The following is a 23,803-nucleotide window of genomic DNA, read 5'->3' as shown; positions in this document are numbered from 1 at the left end:
ACTATGTCTGAATATTAAAATTTCTAACAACAGGTTACTAAAACAATTGAAAACAATAGAATCTAATTTTCAGTTTTTTGGCAAACTGCTGAAAACCGGCAACAAAAATAGAAAATTGACAACAAAAGCAAACACGTTTTTATAATCTGTTTTTTCACTATGGAAAAATGGAAATAGAAAATATCAACAATACCAAACAGGCCCATAATTAGTCATGGACATTAGAGACGCAAGAACAACAATAAATCAAATTTGTCGAGGACATTAGGAATGCAAGTTGCAGGTCTGGACGGTTCAAACAGCTTGGGAGATTTTAGGCATTAGAAATGCAAGTTAGATCCAGAGATGGAAGGGCTGGACAATTCAAACAGCTTCAGAGCTTTTGTGAGAATTCAGATCATCCAATTAATGACCTCAAACACACCATTAAAATCTTATTCCCCTTCTATACTTTCCATGTGCAATATGCTTACCTTGATGTGATATATGGCCACAATCCCTATACATTTTTCTCATAATTTAGAACGAGTGAAAGGTTTATTCAAATTGACAGGCATCCATGTCCAACCACATTGAGGCACTGAGATATAGAAGCATGAGATATAGGAGCATGACATGCATGGGAGGACAATATAAAAGTGGATCCCGCATTGGATTTGATGAGAGGCATAATGTAAAAATATCTAGAACATTAACTCATAGATATCATATTAAATCAAGTAAAATCCATCCACGTTTCCTCCAAGTTGCATTCCCATACATAGTATGGAATATTATTTTTGTGTTGCATTTTTAATACTATTGCAACATTCGAACTGCAATATTTCAATTTTCTCACAACAGGAAATATTGATTCATAATCCATTGATACAGGAGCATCATTAAAAAATTGGTCAATGCAGTATCTGATATTGTTAAGAATAAAACTATAAAGAGTTCAATTGCATCCAAATTGTTGGTTTAAATGTCCCACATATTTTACTTCATTATATAGGAATTATTATTATTATTATTTTTTGGCAGAAATTATATAGGAATTATTACCCATTTTTAAAAACAAATTATATATTTAGTTTTGAGTAATTTGTAGCTTTGATATTTGGGTGTCTATTGGTACCTTAAAATGATAATGTTTCTTAAATTGTTTTTACCACAAGAAATGTTTAATTCTTTCATCAGTTACACCAATAGGAGGAGATTTCTAAGCCCTTTCTGGTATGCACACTATCTATTCCATGGAGAAGGGCAGATCATGCTCAGTTCACAATAGTTGTCAAATTGAATAAATCAAAATCCCAAATTTGGGAACTGATAATCGAGAATCGAATCACAAGACTCATACAGATTTCCAAAATCGATTCCAAACTGCAGGCGTATACCGATATACATAAAACAAACAAAAGAAGTGAACCTTATGTTGTTTAAGGGAAGGAATCAAGAAAAAAAAAAACTTCATGCAGCTTTCTCTACTTAAAAAGCAAAAAATTTTAGAAAAAAAAATGTAACTAAAACAAAACTAATAAGTAATTGAATAGCTACTAAAAACAAAGCGAATTGCGAGTGCCACCTTAGCCCCCTTCTTCCACAATGGCAAAACAGTGAACTATACTCCTCCAAGTCCAAGAGTGATGAAGAATGGTTTTGCGAAGGCAATAGAAGATCAAAAGTTCTGTTTTCTCCTCTTTCTTGGAACAAAACAGGCATAGAGAAGGCATGGAAGGCAATTGTGCCCGGGGGAGGGGAGAGAGCAAGAAAAAAAGAAAAGAAAGGTTGTTGTTTTGGGGTTTTAAACTAGTTCGTTCTGACTGAATTTGATACATTCAAAATCGCGTGAGTTGATGGATTTAATAGATTCAGGAGGTGATTGATAGATTCGACAATGATTCAGTTGTTTATTGATTATCTAGTAAGAATCAAATTGGTTTGGTGTGGAATTGATAAGAATCATACAATTCAAATCACAAAACGTAAGAAACTATACATTTGACAAGCATAATTATTAAATTTTAACTAAAAGCTAACATCTATTTATCATCCTGAACATATTAGTTGGGGCAGGCGAGAATAAAAGAACATGCCTAGAAGTAATTTTTTTTTTTTTTACAAGAAATAATATAATATCTAACAGCCAGACAATAACTGCAGGCAGCAAGACTAGGAACATGGATTTCATAGCAACCATGGCTTTGTTGCCATAAAGCACCTCACTTTCTACTAGAGCCAAAGCCCCTACGTTTCACTAGCAAGAAGTTCCCCACGTTCCAAGGTGTGACCCAATCTTCACCTCTGTAAGAGAAGAGAGCATTCCAGAGCTGTAATGCCACCTTGCACTGCAGAAAAAAGGTGAGCATTTGTTTACTTGGTCTCACAGCACATAATAAACATGACAGGGTTGAGAGGCATATAAGGACAAAAGGGTCCAGCAAAGAAAGAACCTCCCTCAAAAGAAGTGAAAGATCTGATAGATGCATTATGGAGAGAAGAAATCTAAAACAAACAGGGCACCTTCAACTCCAAAGAGGCCTCACCCACCAACACATTCTCCCAAAAACACACCCTATTACCATACCAACTTTGAAATGGGTGAGAGGGAAGAAATGACTTACCAACTGGGACACAAACTTCAACGGGTAAGCATAAAAAATAATACGACTTCCTCTTGCCTCCCACCCATTTCAATGAAGCACATATTTGCTTTTGATCACCTGGTACCACAGAGAGTTTACTCCTAATTGAAACCTCAACCGTTTACCAACTAAGGATATGTTTTTGGATACCACATTGCCAAGCCCCAATACCCTTCAGATTTAGGTTTACTGACCACATCCTGACTAAGAGCTCTCTCTTGCCCTCTCTTTGACCAGCCCAAAGAAAGTCACACATTAACTTTATAGTCTTGGCAATTTTAACAGGCACTCTAAAAGGGAAAGGAAGTAAAAGGGAATGTTGGTTAGAAAAGCACTAATGAGAGTGACACGGCTCCTAAACGACATGTACGTCCTCTTCCAAACCTCTAATCTCCTATCCACCTTTTCTATCACAAGATCCCAAAATGTCATGGAGTTAGGGGTACCCTGCAAGTAAGAGGCCAAGGTAAGTAAGCGGTCATTCGAGAGAAACACACCCTGCTGAGACTTTTAAAGTCTAAAGATCCAATGGCCGCATTGGCAGCAGCCACCCCACTCTTGGACAAGTTGGTCTTTAAAGCTGAAATTCTCTCAGAAATTTGAAGCAAGATAATGACTTTGCAAAATTTTGCAATATTGTCCTTGAGGAACAACATGGTATTATCTGAAGACCCCCCCCGCCCCCCCCCCCCCCCCCCCCCCCAAAAAACTTGAAGGGCCCAAGCCCTGGGCGTGCAAGAACAACCTACTTCAGGAGTCTACCAACAGGGTCAACAAAAAGGGAGACAAGGATCCCCTTGCTTGAGCCCCCGAGATGCTTTGAACCATTCTCTAGGCTAGCCATTAACAATGACTCACAAGTTGGTCGAAGTCGGAAACCTTTGATCCATTTCCTCCACACCACCCCAAAACCTTTCCCACACATCACCTAATCTGAGGAACCCCACAAGCTTTCTCAAAGTCCAGTTTAAATAAGAGCCCCGTCCTACCACTCCTGACATTCAAAAAAACCTCATTAAGCATAAGCATAGCATCTAGAATTTTTCCATCACGAAGCACACTAAAGTCATGGTAATTGTAACCCCCCAAGACCACTTGGAATCTCTATGGTAAAACCTTAGAATTTTATACCGGCACGTGACGAGGCTAATGGATTTAAGGTCCCTAACCTTACAGATCTCTCCTTAGGAAATAGGGTAATAAATGTGGAGTTCACACTATTCCTCACCACCACATTATGGTGAAACTCCTCAAAAAACCTCAAAACACCTCCATTCAAGACCACCCCTCAATTCTCATGGATGAAAGTCATTGTGAACCCATAAAGGCCAAGGGCAACCTTATCCCAGCTCACTCACACACACAGTCCTTGATTTCCTTAACATCAAAAGGTCTCTTTCGCCATTGATCCAAACTTGCATCAATACGGCTCCAATTGAGACCCTCCACCATTAATCTAATTGGGCATTCATATATGAACAGGTGTTTGGAGAACTTGGTAATCTCAGCCCCAATCCAGGTTGCCCCCTCACCACATGCCTTAAATCTCGCTCCAGATCCTTGATGCCTAAACAGGTGAGGGCTCGAGAGCAAGGTCCACTATATAGGTCTAATTTTGAATAGGAATATTAATTATTTAAAAGAGATAGTAAGAGATTGCAAAGCACTTAGAATATATATATATATCAAGTATATTTTGCATGAAATATGTTTCATTTAACAACCTCAAATAAATATAGCCCACACGTTTGAACAGCTCTCAGCATCCATCCTAATCCACCAATCCAAATAGATCGATTTCAAATCCAATTGCCAAGCTATGAATCAAACACCTTCTCATGAGAGGACAACAGAGTACAAACCAAGGGATCATTTGGAACCGCTTATAAAAAAAAAGTACTTTCCTAAAAAAAAGTACTTATCTAGAAGTATTATAAAATTACTTGTTATAAGTACTTTTTCAAATAAGTACTTCTTTAGAAAATACTTTTCAAAAAATATTTATTTTCTTAAAGAAAAGTGTAGGATAGGTAATAGAATATAGATATAGGGAGAGAACTAAGAGAATTTGGGAGAGAACTAGCAAAAGAAATAGGAAGAAGAAGAGAAGCAACAGCAGCAGGACAGAACCAGAACAGAGATGGGGAAGGAAGAAGGAAGGAGAAGATTCACGGCCATAACGGCCGTTACACTGCTATAATGGTCTGTAACGGCCGGCACGTAATGGCTGTCTGCTATGGACTGTTGCAGTCTGTTACGGATCGTTACAATCCGTTACGGACCGTTACAGCAACCGACAATGTGTTTCAGCTCTTATCTTTCCAATTCACGCATCTTTTCACAATTCCCTTCAGAACCCCCTCCCAACCACTCATCCTTGGCAGATCTACCATTCCAATGCTTAAAATCAAGAAATTTTACCTTTGATTTGTTGTTTGAAGCTGAAGAAGAAGAAGAAGAAGAAATCCTTTGTTTGCAGTGGGCCAACACTCCCCCCCCCCCCCCTCTCTATTTCTCCAATCTTCAGCCATCTTGGTTTGTTTGGGGAAGAAATCGAGTTAGGAGCCTTCAATCTTCCCCCTCAAGCACTCGAAGCCCTTGTTTGAGCCTCCATGTCAGTTTGGCAGTGGCAGGCAGCTATGTAGCAGCTCATGATGCACGTTAGGTCGCCAGCTCTTGCCGAGTTTGCCCTCCGGAGCAAAGGCTCTAGTCCACTAGTCTTGGACTCTTTGAGACTCCTCTTCTCCAAGAGAGTGCACTCCTCTTCTCTGCCAGCTCACTCTTCAAGTATGCTTCCTTCTTTTCTGCTTTTCTTTTTTCCCTCTTTTGTTTTGTTGTTTAGCTATTAGTTACTTTTGAGTATTTATTTATATATTATTAGGTTTAATTAATAGTTATTTTGGGTATTTATTTATATATTATTATAGGTTTAGGGATAGGATTAGGGACTTAGTTCAATTAGGCTGAATGTGTGAGAATGCGAGAGCTGAATTGCTAATTACTGAGATTTGAGAAATAAATTTAATGGTCTTAAAATATATATATTATATACAAATAATTAACATATTTTTTCTTATTTTATAACTCTTATTTTATTAATAGATGAAATATCTAATATTTTAAATTTTTAATTATTTAAAGATTTTGAATCTCTTATTTTATTTAAGTTACAAATATTAAATATTTAAATACCAAGACCAAGTAATATTCTAGTTGTAAATTATTCATTCTCTTTACCCAAAAATTATATAATTATATTTTATATCTTATGTCTAGTAGTAAATTATTTATTCTTTTTAACCAAAAATTGTATAAGTATATTTTATATTATGTAAAAAATAATTAAAATTATATGGTATTTAAATACTTTATCTATTTTATTTAGTCATTAAGTTTTTTTATTTTATTTAAACAAGGTGAAAAATGGTATGAGTAATTGAGCATTATTTTATTTAAGAAACTTAAAAAATATTAAATATTTAGCTAGTAAGTTGTTTAGTTTTTTTGTTTAAAAAGAAAGTTAAAAAATACTAAGTAATTGAGTACTTCTAGTCTACTAGACTATACTACTTACTATTTCTAACCAAAGATTATATTTTATTTTTATGTAATAAATTTTTTAAATTAAGAGGACTATTTAGTACTTATTAGTATGTTCTATCTTATCTTCATTCTTCTATAAAGACTATAACTTTGTAATTGTATTTCCTATGTGTTTAGTGTGGAGATTATCAAATCAAGTCTATCAAGATGCCACGTGAGAAGAAAGGAAATAAAGACTTGCCCAATGAGGACGTTGGATGGCACTTTGGTACCCCGGTGGACGGTTATAAACATATTATTATGTGTAAGCTTTGAAGACAATTAAAGGAGGTATTACACGCTTGAAATAACACTTGGCACATAAAAAAGGTCAAGTGGCTAGATGCCCAAATGTAACCACACAAGTAAGAGAACAAGGAAGAGAGATAAACAAAAAAGGCAAGAAGAAATGGAAGAAGACTCTGAAGAAGACTTAGAAGAAGAAAGAATGAGATTTGCTCGACAAGAAAGCATATGGTCACAACAACAATGGGAAGAGAGACAGATATTTCAAGCAAGAACTACTAAAGGAGGAAATATTTATGAAAAGTGAGGTGACTTTGGTAATGGTGGTGCCAGTGGTTTCTGTAACGCTCGATCATATGGTGTTCGAGAAGCTGGAGGTAGTGGACAACAATGTATCAATCCCGATGCCCCTGAAGCTAGACTAAGAGCAATGGATCTTATTTTAAAAAGAACCAAGAGTGCGAAACAACCAAAATTAAACAATAAGCTACTAAAAGGTTTAAAAAGTAAAACAAGAAAAGCAGTTGGAAAATTCCTAATTTTTAATCGGATTCCAACGAATGTAGCCAACTCTCCACTTATGCAGCCTATGTGGAATGTTGTTACAGAGGTTAGAAAGGAGGTGAAGGGTCCATCACCCTATAAGGACTTTGAAATTTATTCGAAGCAAGAGTATCAGGAAATGAAAGATTATATATCTTCTTTTCCTACCATTTGGCAGGAGGAGGTGTAACTATTTTGTGTGATGGTTGGTCAGGACCAACTAGAGAACACATAATAAACTTTTTAGTTTACTACAATAAAGACATCGTGTTTCATAAGTTAGATGATGTCTCTAATGTGCCATGCCGAACATCTAAATAATATTTTAGGTAATTTTCTAATTTTGATCATATACATAAATAGTATTATAGACTCGTATATTTTCAATTAGTTAGCAATAATAATAATTATTAAATGTATAATTTCATTTCAGATTAATGGTCGAGGTTGTTGAAGAGATTGGAGAGAAAAATGTTGTCAAAACATTGACTGATAATGAAGCTACAATGAAGGTTGGAGGAAATTTGTTAATGCAAAAGAGGCTCAATTTCTACTGAACAGCATGCGCAGCTCATGTATAGACCTTATTCTTGAAGACAATGGTAAGAAAAGTAGTGTGAAGAAGGTCTTAAGAAAATGCAAAAGCAATAACTTCATTTATTTACAAACACACATGGACAGTGAATTTCATGAAGAAATTCACAAATAATAAATTGCTTCACCTTCACTCGATTTGTCACCAATTTTATTGCCTTGGAGACTATTATTAGACATAAACAAGCATTGAGGCCAATGTTCACATCAAATGCTTCGAAAAAGTCAAGGTTTGGGATGGCAAAATCAGGCCTAGCATATGTTGCGAAAAATATTATCTTAGGGAAAAAGTTCTAGCAAAAGGCCTCCAACATAATTGAAGTATAGGAACCCTTAGATAAAATTCTTAAATTTTGTTGATGGTGATGAAAAACCAACCATGGGCTTCTTATACGAGACAATTGATAGGACAAAGCTAGACATTTAGAAAGATTATCAATTCTACAAAGATTATTGCAAAATTATTAATAACTGGTGGAGTTTTCAATTACACCTAGACTTGCACACAACTGGTAAGTGTAAATAAAATATAGTTTTTTATTATTTCAACTTCTAACTTATGCAAGATATTATATTTTTATGTTCTCGCATGGCTGCTTTGAAACACTATTATTGATTAATATGTTTGTAATTTAATTTCAGGATATTTTTTGAACCCCCAATTTCTTTATGGTGCCCCACCCTCTCCTAAAGTTGCTAGAGAAGTCATGGATGAAGTTAATAAAGTGATAACCAAGCTAGTACCCGATATAGATACTCAAATTCAGGCTATTAATCAAGTAAGTATTGGGATAGGCAGGGGACATTTGAAACCCCGTTGGCTCAAAGGATAGTGAAACAAACAAATCCTAGTAAATGTAGCTAAATAGTGGATCAATGGATCTATTTTTTCGTTTTTATGTTCAAATTTGACTTTTAGAAAATAAACTATATTGACATACGTTTTTCTTCAATTATTCAATGCAACCGAATGGTGAATCCACTATAGCATGTGTGCTCTTGAGCTCCAAAGAATAGCAATAAGAATTTTTAGCGAAACCACATCAGTTTCGAACTATGAACATAATTGGAGCACCTTTAGCCTCATCCACACGAAAACAAGAAATAGACTAAAGTTTATGAGACTACAAAATCTTGTTTTCATACATTACAATATGAGATTAAAGTAAAGATATACAATGAGAAGAAGCCAATAGGAAATTGAAGATAGTTTCAACCCCATCAATTTGGACTATATTTTCCAAGAAGATGATCATTTGAGTCCATGGTTAGAGAAGAGAGAGGCACCATTACTCGATGGTCAAGACAACTCAAAACGGTTAGACGAAGAGGTTGGTGGTACCTACAAAAGGAGGTGATCAGCCACCAATAAATGTGCATGATCTAAGTTCAAATCCTGAACTTACACAGAGTGATGATAACCTTAGTTTGAGGCCACGAAGTGATGATGATAGTGGTAGTGTTGGTGGGGCTGGGGCTGAGGACGATAATGGTGGTGGTAGCGGTGCTGAATATGATTATGGGTATGACACAGGGACATCATTTGTAGGGGATGCATATCCTCCTAGTCGAACTACATTATATACCCGAAAATTATGAATTGGGTATTCCTCTTGAGTACCAATCTGTACAACCCAGGTGAAGGAGTGCTACTAGTGGTGGCCTTAATGGGAGTCATGGTGCACAAATTAGAAGAAGTCCCCAACATCGAGATTTTGATTCTACTGAAGATTCATATGATATGGTTCATAGTTTTGAAGGCTTTGGTTTAAATGATTCGCCATCACAATCATATGGACCTCATGATAGCACTTAGCATCCAGCATATCCACCACCATAGCATTATAATCCATATAATGCATATTATCCTTATCCTAGTGGGTCAAGGTCTAGTGAATCTCCTTCTACTTGCTATATAAAGCCAACCCCAGCCCTACCTTATGGACATTATTCAGGATATGATCAAGGAGGACATTATGCACCTCAAATGTTGGATTTTCGCCACTAGTAGATTTTCAGGAGTAACAACGAAACGATGCAAACATGGGTATATTTAGCTACATATTTCCACAAGGGTGGGAAGATAATTCCCAATCCCAATCTCAAAATAGAGATACAAATTTTGAATAGCCTCCACGCCATTCTTTTTGGTGATGACATGTGCTATGTTGTAATATTGTATTCATGTATTCAACAATTGATACTAATCATTTTTCAAATTCATGTATGTTACATAAACTCATTTTTAGTAATTTTATGTCTCTAATTAATTGATTCTTCATTTCAATTACATTTCTACCATTTTTACGCATTGAAGTAATGCAAACTATAATATATATACATATATATATATATATATATATATGAGTTTTTCTGTAAACAGCACACTAAAATTAATATAAAAATAATTCACCTATTAAGAATTATTTGTAGGTTCAATAAAAGCAATCAAAATTCATTAAAACTCATGTATTAATGGATTTCATGCTTATTCTTCAATTTTGGCATGGTTGTGCATGCGTGAAAAAAATTCGCAACCATTTACGACCTCTTCCCATTATGTAACACCCTCATCTCCCTTGCCCCGTGACACCCGCGACCATTACGCGGCACTACCTACAACCACAATTTAAAACCATGCTGGAAAGAGAGAGAGAGAGAAGGAAACTGCAATAGTCTAAGTTCAAATTAATAACTGCACATCAACTTGTAAGTCCAGCACTTCACCCATTATTATTACTAAACACATATCACAAAATACTGAAGTCACAAAATAATACAAAGAGGCCCTCGTACAAATACTATTTCCTAAACATTCTTAAACCAACTCCTAAAATACGTGTGCCAAATGGGCGGCTTATAGAAAATGTAGACGGTCCTCCATCATTTTCCCCCTAACTAAATAGAACACTACTTCGAAGAGTGGGACTGCAAATATGACTACATCAAATTAAGAGCACTATCACGAATATCATCCTTCACAAGCCATCGATTCAAGACAACCTCTCCACTCAAACGAAATAGTGACAAAATCCATCAAGAGATGTCATGAACTCATTACCCAACATAGACTCCACTATTTCTTGTGGTTAAGAAATAGAGAGAGATTGACGAGTTGTTGAACCTACATGAGCACGAGATGACAAACAAAGAGGTTGAAAAGTGCTACAGTACATGTCAAATCCTCCACATTAAAAATTGGACTAATGGTCATATCAGTAGGCAAATCAAGTAAATATGCATTAGGTACAAGTTTCTTAAGGATGAGGAGAGGAGGACCAATGGCATAGGCATGGAGCTTTTTAAAAGAATTTCTCTGGTAACGTCAAGTCTTATGCAAACCATGAAACTATCACCTACACTAAATTCTCTAGCTCTACGATGCACATTTGCAGCAAGTTCATTATCCATATTACTCATAGCAAGGTTTCAACCAACCTTAATGCAACTCATGAATGTAATGGCTCAAAAATACAAGCATCTAGTAGCAAGGAAACAAGATTAATGGATGCAGGAGGTTTATAATGGAAAAGATACTCAAAAGGACTCTTACTCGAGGATGTATTCATCGATTCCCAATTGCCCTGTTTTTCTCCCACAACACAAGTAGGTCACCAAGACTACAATTCACATCCTTAATCTAAGCATTATTTTAGTGGTGGCAAGCGAAAGAACACAACGAGTGAGTCCCACACATTTTTAAAGTATCTTCCAAAAGTAGCTAGAGAATTTCATATCCCTATAAGACACTATAGAGGCTCGCAACCCATACAATTTGACAACCTCTCTAAAGAATAACTTAGCTGCATCAGATGAATCAGAAATCTTATTACTTGGTAGTCCAACCTCTATCAGTAACAAAAAATATAGAATCATGTCTCCAGGCTGTTTTAGGGAGTCCAACATCAAAATCCATGCTTAGGTCTCTCCAAGGTATGTGTGAAAATGATAGAGGGGTATAAAGGTCAATGTTGTCTCTTAGATTTGGCTAACTAGCAAGTGCGACAACACTGAGACACTATACTAGTAGCATCCCTCTTTAAGGAAGGCCAATAAAACCTATCCTCAACTAAGACAATGGTTTTATTCCTCCCCAGGTTACCAACTACCCTTCCGCATGCAATTCCCAAACTAAAAGATCTCTAAAAGACATATAAAGAATGCATATCTCTAAACAAGTATCCCTCATAAATGATGAAATCTACAAAATCTCTTCGAGATCCTTCACTCAACTCCTAAAAGATAAGCCTAAAATCAAGACTAGTAGAGTACTTGTCTTTCAGTCAATCAAACCCAATACCTTGGCTCTCAAGATATGGAGAATAATAGCTACCTAGTAAGGCCATCAACCACTTTATTCTCAACACGAAAACGATGCTTAAGAACAAAGTTTTACACATTGAGGAACTCTACACAACTAGCATGCTTTGAACTCACTTCTACTCGAGCTCAAATATTGAAGTAAAGGACACAAAAGAGTACAAACACTTGGGATCACAAGTAGTATCCCCAATGCTGGAGGGATCTCAATGATTGCACTACAGCATAAAACTCTTTATCGTATGTGTTATATCATTGTCTAGCATCTGAGATTTTTTCAATAAAGAAGTGTTATAGGGCATCCCTCCTGGCTCAAGAGTCCACCTATACCTAACCCAGGGACATCACAAGCCACCTAAAATACTTTACTAAAGCCTTCACTCTCTAAAATCTCTAGAAGCTTATGTGGCCCAATGAAATTCACCCTTCTTCAAACACTCAATGATAAGGGCCAAGATGGAGCCAAAATGGCCTATGATTCGCCTATACAAATCACCGAGGCCATGAAAACTACGAACCTCAATAATAGTCCTAGGCTCAAGCTTAGGCTCAAGCCATCTATAATGGCTCTAACCTTTCTTGGATCAATAGCTATTCCTGCGCGTATATCACGAAACCAAGAAAGAGCACACTAGACTATAAGAAGTTGCATTTCTTTAGGTTAGCAAAAAACTTTTCTTCCCTCAAGGTGACAAAGATTTCATAAAGATGTATCAAGTGTTCCTCCCTAGTTTTACAGTAGACCAGTGTATCATTGAAGTAGACCACTAGGAATTTTCCTATGAATGACTGTAAAACATGTGTCATAACCCTCATAAAAGTGTTGGGGGCATTGGAGAGTCCAAAAGGCATCCCCAACCACTCAAATAAACCATCCTAGGTCTTAAAATCCGTTTTCCACTCATCACTTGATCTAATTCTAATTTGATGATTCACATTACGTAGGTCAATCTTGGAGTGCCAACTACAGCCAACTAGCATGCGAAGAATATCCTCAAATCTAAGGATAGGGAATCTATACTTGATGGTGATTTTGTTGATGCCTCTCCTATCCACACACGTCCTCCAAGATCCATTTTTTCATAATTAGAAGAGTTGGTACTCCGCAAGGGCTAGTAATACGTCTCACAAAGCCCTAGACAAGGGGTTCTCCTACCTGCCTATTCAAATCAGCACTCTCTTTACGTTTCATCCTATAATGTGGCAGATTAGGTAGTTGTGAACCTAGAATGAGATCTATGACATGTTGAATGTCTCGCATAGGTAGTTCATTGGGTAACTCACTAGGCACAACATCAGAGGACTCAACTAGCAACTCGCCTACCTTAGTGGGTATTCACATGAACTCTCAAATCCTTAGAAGGAATCTCTAGAGTTGTGATTACTAAAATGCACTTGTTTTCTAACCTCTCTTGCTCAAAATCCCTATGATCAAGCAAGTGAATGCTTCTTTTGAATAGGGACTTGAAGGGCTATCTTGTTCCTTTACTTAGGATCAACTTAGGGTCCTTTGGGAGTGAGCTTGGTAGGGGTCAAAATGATATTCTTATCTATGCCTAAACACACAACAGTTTTCCCTAACATGATTGCTTACATCATGATCAAATACCATGATTGCCCTAACAAGACATGGACCACATCCATCCGGAGTACATCACAATAGACCCTATCTCGGTATCTGGTAGATTTGTCTGATTTGACCAATTCACCTTAAAAGGATGAAGGTGTGGCTCTCCCTTAAGATTCAATCTTCCTAGAGGAGCCTTGGAGATCACATCCATGCTACTACCCCCATTAATAACTTACATGTCCCACCTCCACAATGAATGAAAGTGTGGAAAGTAGTGACCCATTTCCACATCCACTATCCATGGTATCGGATAGACACACCTAATCGCACTAACATGTTAGTCATCCTTCTCAAAATCATCAACAAGCTCACACTCATCTCTGGTGTACTCAACAACATCTACAACCTGATCTCACAATCAGGAAGATCATCCATTTCAAGCTATAAAGCTAAGGCTTGTTGGGGGCAATGGGAAGCAATATGACTTTTGGCTTGACAATGATGGCACCACACAGATGAGCTACTAGCTTAAGAAATACTAGATCCACCAAAGCAAACAACATGATGTGATCGTAGAACTCTCTCTGGGGGTAGACTGAGGGATGGTAGGCCTCGATTGAGGAAAGGATGTGGAATAGACTCGCTCACTTGAGATGAAGACCTATGGGAACTATTGAGATAGTTTTCAATGGCAAGAGCTTTCTGATAAGCTACCTCTAAAGACTCTGGTGAGAATAATCAATCTTTTGCCCAACATCTTCCTTGTAACCGTTAATAGACCTAGCCATAGTGTGAGGTGTGACCTCAACAATATCACTCTTAAGCATCAACTCCTCAAATCGATCAATATAGCTAGCAATAGTAATCGTCTATTTATGGTTCAAAAGCTCACTAAACAACTGGATCTTAAAAGTAGGGATGTACTTTTTTTTTAATCATTGTCTCATTGCTTCCCACTAAGTAAATAGGAGGCTCACCCAACCATTCCAAAGTTTGCTGCACAATTTGCCAATTCTTATTTGCTAGTCCTGCAAGTTTCATCTTGGAAAACCAAATGTTGTCCTCGCCAAGTATATGATACCAGTTAAAGAAATCCTCCATCTCTTTAACTAGCCTAAAATTGAGCTCGGGTCTAATTTCCCTTCATAGGCACTTCCATCTACCTTGACACCCTTTTTGTAGCATCTCAATAGTCCTCTCAACCTTGCCTAGGGAAATGTTCTCAATAGTCCTCTCAACCTTGCCTAGGGAAATGTGGAGCATGCCTAGGTGTCACGGTCCGACTATTTTCACACCCTTGTGAAGGGTTGTGCGGCGCTAGCTAAAGCACTCTTGCTTAACTAGCCAACCTATCGTTTACCAACATTCATCCACAAAGCATTTTCATTAACATTCATTCAGATCGCAGCGGAAACAGTAATCAATTCATGAAAGTCGTGGCAAGCAAGCAGTAAACATTGAAGCAAACGTAATTCACTAACAACACCTCCGTTAACATGGTGTGTTTAGCAAGGGAAGCAAGTAGGCTAAACACGTTGACAATAGCTAGTGAGTTTTACAATGACTGATGAACACTCACCCTCCCCTAAATAGGTTTTTATGTAATTATCATCCTGGCACTAGGAAACATTAAAGTGACCGAGGAGTCATACTGCCTTATTTGGCATACAAAGACACTACTAGCGGAAAATAACCCTACGCTAGTGATTACATGATGGAAACTCATCCCAAGCACACGAGATAAGCGGTCACAGGCAAGCATAATGCCCTAAACAAGCTTAGCTCGTGACATTCTCCCCCACTTATGCGGTCGACGTCCTCATAGACTTTGGCGGTAGGTACTCTTGAACTTTGTCCACGAACGGTTGCATATCTTCCGCGGAAATCCAGCTAGTTTCTTTGTCATCAAGGCATTTCCACTTCACAAGGAACTTCTACCGCTTCTTCCTTGAGGATATGAACTTTCTATCTGCAAGGATCTCTTCAACTTCACGTCTGTCAGGTTGCACTATCTTCAACTCTGCTCTGTTGAACTAACTTCCGCTCAGGTCATTGGCGTCGGCGTTGAACGGCTTAAGGCAGCTGACATGAAACTGCAGTCTTCTCCCCTTATCTGCCCACTTCTTCATCTATTTAGAAGCTCTCTCCAGATAGGCTCAGGAAAACTCTACATTCAGTCTCCATTCTCTGGTGAAGATGTACGTCCTGGGACTCTTTCGTCTGAATGGCTCGCCCACTGTGTGAGGTAACAGCGTCAACTGGCCTGTAAAAGGCTCAAAAGTGTTCTTGTTGATTGTTGAGCTCCTTTGGGTATTGCCACAGAACGAAGCCACATCAAGTAGTTACACGCCATTCTTCTGGTTGTCGTTGACAAAATGGCACAAGTACTCATCTAACAGCTCTCTGAATCTCTTCATCTGTCCGTCTGTCTGTCGGTGATAGCTCAAAAGATGTCAAGATGTGACCTGAATATCCTGAAAAACTCTATCAAGAAGTTGTCAGTGAACATTAAATCTTGGTCACAAATAATAACTAGGGGAACACCCCAATGTTTCACAAGTCACAAGGAAAAATTGTGTCGTCTCCTCTGCCCAACAGTACTTTGGTATGGCCCTAAAAGTATCATACTTCTTCCGCTCCCCCTTGTCTTGTTGGCAAGTGAGATAAGTTTTGGTGTAATCAACCACATCATCCCGCGTGTGCGGCCAATAATACCTCCCCAGTAGTCCTGTCATTGGAATCATTCTCCGCGAATACCCCTCAACGAACTTCCTGCAGTATCTAGTAAGGCCAAGAAAGGAACGCAACTCCTTCACTGTAGTGGGGATCTTCCGTTCTTGAATCATCCTTACCTTCTCCATACCCCTCCGGATACGACCTTGTTCAACCACTTGACCAAGGAATTTGTTGCTCCGCTGAGCGAAAGAACACTTCTCTTTCTTCACATCCAGACGGTTTCCCCTCAGCCTGTCGAACACCTTCCGTAGATGCTCTTCATGTTTTCATCAAGCCGTTTACCCAACTCTACTATCTCTCGAGGCACAATCCGACATGGCCCTTTAGCAGGTGGTTTCACTCCTGATAACAACTCGATCTCATGCTCCACAATCCGTCGTGAAGGCAAATTGTGAGGCAGCTTATTCGGCACACCTCCTTATCCTCATCCAACACCGCTTGGATGGTCGTAGGCTCCAGCTCTTGGCCTACTTTGTCTACCACCACCGTGGCTAGACGTGTCTGCTCATCCTGACCCAATCCTTCATTGAGTTGTATGGCTAAAAGGGACTTCCCGTCGTCTCCTTTTGTTGCAACGACTTGCACCATGCACGAGTGATCTCCCATCAGACACAGGGAAATAGCCGAAGGCATCAGCACTACTCTCATCCCCCTTAGGAACTTCATTCCTAGAATGACTGAAAAGTCATCCAATGGCACCGCTGTGAAATTCGCATGACCTTCCCACTGTCCAAGCTTTACAGTAACTTGCTTGGCTACTCCCAGAGTAGGCTGGGCTACAAAGTTAACTGCTTTCATGCGTCTTGTATCCTTCTCTAAGGATAAGTTGAGTCTCCATGCTTCCAACTACGAAACAAAATTATGAGTAGCCCCGTATCCACCATAGCGCGGGTACTTTTCCCATTTATCCTCAAGTCCACAAACATTAACCATTTTGCTCGTGTAACTTTCGGTGTTTTTGCCTGCTTTTCCAATGCGCTCACCAGTCGCACTGAACCCACCCTCGGGGCATGATCCTCTTCCTCCTCGCTTTCCACCCCTTTTCCCGAAGTAGAAGCTTGTAAGGCATTGAGTACTCTCTTGTGTTGACACTCACTCATTTTGTAAGATCCACCACACAAGTAGCATGAAATTTTACTCTTCCCCTTTCCATTGGGTGTGCTGAACCCTTGAAACGACGAAGCTTCCTTTAAGGTTGATGATTTGGAGTCGGCTCCCCCACTCTTGGCTTTGCCATTCTTGAAAGACTTTCCACTGTTTCCCTCTCCGCCAAACCGTTTGGACGAAGCGATATCATCACCACCGTAGTCAGTCAAGCATTCTGCAGCAGCTTGTGCAGTTGACAAGTCTTGAACCCTTTGCCTATGAAGTTCAGTTCTTGTCCATGGTTTCATCCCCTCTAGAAAATAGAACAACTTGTCCTTCTCTGACATATCCCGAATATCCAACATTAAAGCAGAAAATTGTTTCACATATTCCCTGATCGACCCCGTATGCTTGAGATCTCTCAGTTTTCTCCTTGCATTATACTCAACATTTTCAGGAAAGAATTGGGCCTTGAGCTCTCTCTCTTCAAGTCTACCCAACTATCGATTACACAGCTTCCATTTTCAATTTCTCCGTACTTGGTACGCCACCACAATTTAGCGTCACCATACATGGTCGCAGTATCCACCTTTGCCTGTTCTGAGGCCATCCTCACAGCGCGAAAGTACTACTCCACATCAAACAAGAAATTCTCTAACTCCTTGGCATCTCGGGCACCCCCATACGTCCTGGGTTCTGGTACCTTGGTCTTGCTAACTCCCAAAGTGTTGGAGTTCCCCATAGCAAGAACCATCAGATTCACCTTTGCATCCAGATCAGCCATCCGCAACTGCAAGTTTCCACTGTATGGCGAAAGTCCTCAAACATGTTGCCTATCAAACCTGCTTGATGTTTTTGTGATCCCATCACTTCATCAACAAGTTCTCTCATCTGGGCCACCTCCGCGGCCACAATGTTGGTTGTTGTCTCAGCCTGTGCTTCCAGCACGCTGATCCTCTCAGCATTGTTTGGTGTCATGGTCACTTACCAAAGCTTTCCAAATCCAACAACGAAGGCAATCGAATTCACGTAGCAACTCAACCTTGGGATTTAACCAAGTGTCACCGACTTGGCTCTGATACAAAATGTCACAGTCCAACTATTTCCACACCCTTGTGAAGGGCCTTGCAGCACTAGCTAAAGCACTCTTGCTTAAATAGCCAACCTATCGTTTACCAACATTCATCCACGAAGCACTTTCATTAACATTCATTCAGATCGCAGCGGAAACAGTAATCAATTCATGAAAGTCGTGGCAAGCAAGCAGTAAACATTGAAGCAAACGTAATTCATTAACAACACCTCCGTTGACTTGGTGTGTTTAGCGAGGGAGGCAAGTAGGCTAAACACGTTGACAATAGCTAGTGAGTTTTACAATGACTGATAAACACTCACCCTGCCCTAAAGAGGTTTTTATGTAATTATCATCCTGGCACTAGGAAACATCAAAATGACCGAGGAGTCATACTGCCTTATTTGGCATACAAAGACACTAGCGGAAAATAACCCTACACTAGTATTTACATGATGGAAACCCATCCTAAGCACACGCGATAAGCAGTCACAAGCAAGCATAATGCCCTAAACAAGCTTAGCTCGTGACACTAGGGCTAGGTTGGTGCCTTACATTTTTAAACTTCTCAAACCTTCCTTAAACCTAGACTTCAGATTGACCTAAGGCTAGAGGGGCTGAAATGGTCTACTGACCTATTTTGGAGCATGACTCATATTGTTAGGTGCTAGAGGAAGGAATGGAGTAGGAAAAATACCTTAAGCTGACCCTACTAAATATGGGGAACTCATTAAGGCGCCTACTAGTGGTTTTATGCCTTCTACAATACAGTGTTTACCTAACAACTTCATTACTTTGTCAAACTGTAGTGCCAGTTGCTCAAATTTTTGGTCCACTGACTACTGAAGAGCGTCTAATCAAACAAACAAGGATTGGGCATAATTGTGTGCAAGTTCAATGGGATTGGTTTCAATGTCCTTGTTTGTAACAACAGATAATGCAATAACGCGCAATGATGTTGGCAAAGACTAAACATGACTACAAATGACATGAAATGACATGTATCCTCAATTTACTAACATGCACATGCATGAAGCTATTGAACATTATGTTTTCCTCAACTAAACAAACCCTAAAATATGTTGGCCTTTTGTTGTGTATCGCTCTTGGAAGATGAGGAATTCATTAATATCTGTTGGAACTCCTTTACATTTGGATCAAGTGGCCAAACAATCAATACAGAAAGTAGACTTATTGTTCACAGTTTTAAGGTTCTAATTTGGGTATTGTGGTATACTAATTTCACTTCCTTTGTAAAAGACTAACTGCCTATATAGTTTTACCATAGTTGATATTCTACTAAGAAAAAAACACTAAGGTAGGGTTGATCACCCTAGATTCCCCATATATTTCATTACAAAGGGCTAGCCTTTGTATTGAATGAGTGCGAGGCAACAACAAAATAGTTGTCACTTAAACTACTTACATTCATGAGCAAGATTCATTCTTTGCATGGATGCGGGTCTCAACCAACTCACATGACTCATCCCAATCTGCACAAGGGGAGCTTTCTTGTTATATGGTCAACACAAGATTGACTTGGTTTGCATCCCCCTTGAGACATTTCCTCCCTAATGGTTGACCTTTGATCACATAGGCAGCACATAACTGGCCTATGTCACCTTAGGTCGCTAACCTCACTTGTGCTCTCTTGGGTCACTAACCAAATATGTGCCCCTTTGAGGTGCTTTCTAAAGGATCTAATGTTGTTAATTTTTTCTCCCCCCAACATGCTCCATTGGGGGGGGGGGGGGGGGAAGATGTGCACCATTTCACCTTAATCCTTCATATCTATGCTGCTTGAAAAATACACAAAAAAAAAAAAAAGATACATGTTTTCACAATGTGGCACCTCCTTATGTATGTATTTTTTTAAAATGAAAGATATAAGTTTTCACAATGGGTTGCCTCCATGATTATATGGATTATGTTTGGCACAAATCCATTGATTTGCTAATGTATTTCTATAGAGACCCTAAACAACTCCATACAAGAACTCTACATCGCTATGAAGAGTTTTTCCTCCCTCATCCTACTCTCTCCTTCAAAGAAGCATATGCTTTTTTGTTGATTCCCTAAGTTTCTTCTCCGTCCAAAGACCATAATACAATAACCAACCAAACTAGAAGCTCATGAAAAACCCATTTTTCTTTGTGCACTTCTCGTGTGTTTATAAAAGCAAAAGAGATAACAACAGAGAGAATGAAAAATTAAGAATCACCCCCATTGATGATTTTTGCGACAAGACCTACCTTCTCTTTTCACTCTTCCTCAACTGACTTAGTAATCTCATTAAAAACCAAAACCCTAACTCACAATTCCTTCTCTCCTCTCCAAAATCTGTTTCAATCCGGTCCTTCTTAGATGCCCAAAAATACAATTAAGTACATTGATCTCTCCAAAGAAGACAAAAGCATTTTAGGACAACTCAATTCCAACACCACACCCTTCACCAATTTTTCTCCCATCTTGGAAGAGTATAAAAAATTTGATAAATGCTCATTATGCCTCATCTCATTCAAGTGCATCCGAGAAAACTAAGAGAGAACCCATTGTTGTGTTGCACAAAGCTAACAACAACTGCGAATCACGACCCAACATTCCACTTGGACATTTCTAGAAAAAAACTACAGTCCTTCAATGAGATCCTTGCACTTAAGAGTCCTTCAATGAGATTCTTGCACTTTGAATGGATACTTACAGGGAAAAACTAAAGAGATAAGAAGATATCAATGAACTTTGCATGGATTGCTTTGCCATGGTGCAAGGAAGAGGCTTAGCATATCTTTGCAAAATATGAAAGTAAATATCTTTTGCTCTATCGAAAGATTCAGATTTTCAGAATTTATGGGCAAGAAATCAAAAAGATGTCCTTATAAAGGAAAGATGCATCCTAGTTTTAGAAATAAAAGTTTAAATGAGCATCCTTATGTAGATTTCATGGCGGGCCTTGCATAAATCTTTTGTTACAAGAAATAAACTGAAAAATACTCTTGAGAAGGCCAAAGACCACTTCCCAATCTCTCGGGGTGTGTGTGTCATTATAGACAACTCTGTATGTTTGGAATGGAAATGCAATTATCCCTTTTGATGCTCTTTCCTTCCAAAGTAGGGTGCACGTGTTGGAGACTGTTGTGGTTGTTAAAAAATCAGAACCAACCATTTGGATTGGTTTGTAGATTCAACAAAAAGCTCCCAAGAATTCTCAATAACTGTGCAATATTCTCACATTTGGTTCACTTTTTCTCAATAAGGAATTTCATTCCTAAAAATAAAACATATTTCCACAAGACAATACTATCCTCCTTCCTATTTTAAAAAGTGGGTATTCGAGAATCATACAAATTTATGAAGTAACAAAAACAATGCCCTATTTGTATTTAAAAAAAAAAAACCCTATAATATCAATAAAAATGTGCAATGCTCGACAGTGCCTCAAAAGCCATTTAATAAAGGCGAAGGAGACCATTGGTGTCCCTAAAATTAAATGGAGAATATAAGAGGTAACTTATACAACCCCTCAGTATGGCTTATAATCCTATGTTGATAGGGCAAAAGGCCCTTATGGGGAGCCTATAAAAGACATACATCATAAGAAGTTAACAATCACTTTAAGACACTCTCTGGATATGATCACATATTACTTAATCTTGAGTCTTGACTTTGAATTGAGCGTCAGAAAAGGCCCCTAGAGGCCACGAAGGTCACCCAAAGTCTTTTATTTATCTTTCTTATGATTGGCACGCCAAGTAGGTGGTTGTATGCTTACTAAAATAATTGTGATGATCCATATAACTACATTGGAAGAAAAATTCACAAGTTGGCTTCTGAATTACAACCATCACACTCACTAAAGATCAATAATTCCATGGATGGACCACTCCCAACATCAAGAAGCATCCAAAGGAGAAAGTTGTATAACTTCAGCAACTAACAAAGAAATAAATTGGAGTGTTGAACACCTTAAGTGTTCGACAGAATTTTCAATTTGAATGTAAATGCCTTTTACATATAACCAGTCAATGGTCACCCATTGGAAAAATGAAAAGTAAAAAAAAAAAAAAAAAAAGAAATTGGGGGGCACCTCGACTCCAAAGCTCATGGAGACCAACAAGAAAAGATAATGGGAGAGAGAGAGAGAGAGAGAGAGAGAGAGAGAGAGAGAGAGAGAGAGAGAGGGAATATGACCAGCACAGCAAGTAGGTGGTTGTGTGCTTCCTAAAATAATTGTGACGATCCCTATAACTACGCCAAAAAAGGTCACGAGTTGACTTTCAAATGACAACCATCACACTTGCTTAAGATCAGTAACTCCGTGGATAGGCCTCTTCCAACATCAACAAGGATTCAATTAGCTGAGTTGTACAGGTTGGGCAACTAACAAAGAAAGAAATTGAAGTGTTGAACACTTTAAGTGTTCAACAAAATTTTCAAATCGAATGTAAATGACCTTAACATAAAATCTGTCAATTGTCACCTATTAGAGATGCTCAACAAACCAAAAGTTCAAAAAAAAAAATTGAGAGGAAATGCTAGGCACCTCGACTCCAAACCTCTAGGAGGCACACGGGAGAGAGAGAGAGAGAGAGAAGTAGAGGCACCTTAGATCCAAGGCCTAAGGAGGCTAGTATACAAAAAAAAAAAAAAAAGGGAAGTGGGGAACACCTTAGCTCCAAAGTGAAGAGCATCGAGAGAAAGAGAGAGAGAGAGAGAGAGAGAGAGAATAAAAAATAATACAAAAGAAAGAAAGGTGGAAAACACATCACAACTAAAAAAGGTTAAGCCAAGCCTTGTCATGCAAAATTAAAAATAAAATTATCGAGAAGTATATTAGGTTTTTTTTTTAAATTAACCTAAAAAGGGCACATTATATTAGATTTTTTCTTTATTAGGCCTAAGGGGGCATATAATTATGGGTTCCTATATATTAGTTCAAGAGGAGAACGAAAAACCCAAAAAGTCAAATAGATCCACTTGGCAAAATGACCCAAGTACAAAGTCAAATAAGTCCACTTGGCAAACCACCTTTCAAGGTGATAACCTTGACTCTAGCCTTGAAGAGCAAGCCACATAATGGTAATTTTAACCACAACAAATAGCCTAAAAGAGCAAGCCACCTCTTGAGGTGGCAACCTTTGGAAACAAGCCAACTTTCGAAGTAATCACCTTGGCAAATGGCTTTGGAAAGCAACCAATTTTGAGGTGGGAACTTTGGGAAATAGCCTCAACAGTTTTCTCAAGCTGATAACCTACCTTTGGCAATAGCCGAAAAAAACAGACCAGCCAGGGAAAAAAAAGTAGTTTACTCCACAACCCAAAAGATTTTCTTCCAAGCTTTTAGATTTTTCCCCCGGGGGGGGGGGGGGGGAGGCATCTAATGTGGGTAAAAATTGTGCTATGCCCCACAATGATATGAAGGTAATTCAA

General features: G+C 38.5%; 1 protein-coding gene across 5 annotated transcripts in view; it reads right to left on the bottom strand.

Annotated features, from left to right (window-relative positions):
* The window catches only part of LOC131149455 (uncharacterized), a 41,303-nt gene that overhangs the window by 1,135 nt on the left and 16,365 nt on the right, over nucleotides 1-23,803 (bottom strand). The gene's annotated exons all lie outside the window — the stretch shown is intronic.

The sequence above is a fragment of the Malania oleifera genome, chromosome 2, assembly GCF_029873635.1.
Source record: "Malania oleifera isolate guangnan ecotype guangnan chromosome 2, ASM2987363v1, whole genome shotgun sequence".
Classification (NCBI taxonomy): domain Eukaryota; kingdom Viridiplantae; phylum Streptophyta; class Magnoliopsida; order Santalales; family Ximeniaceae; genus Malania; species Malania oleifera.
The sequence above is the reverse complement of the archived record's forward strand: the minus strand, read 5'-3'. Positions and strand labels throughout refer to the sequence as shown.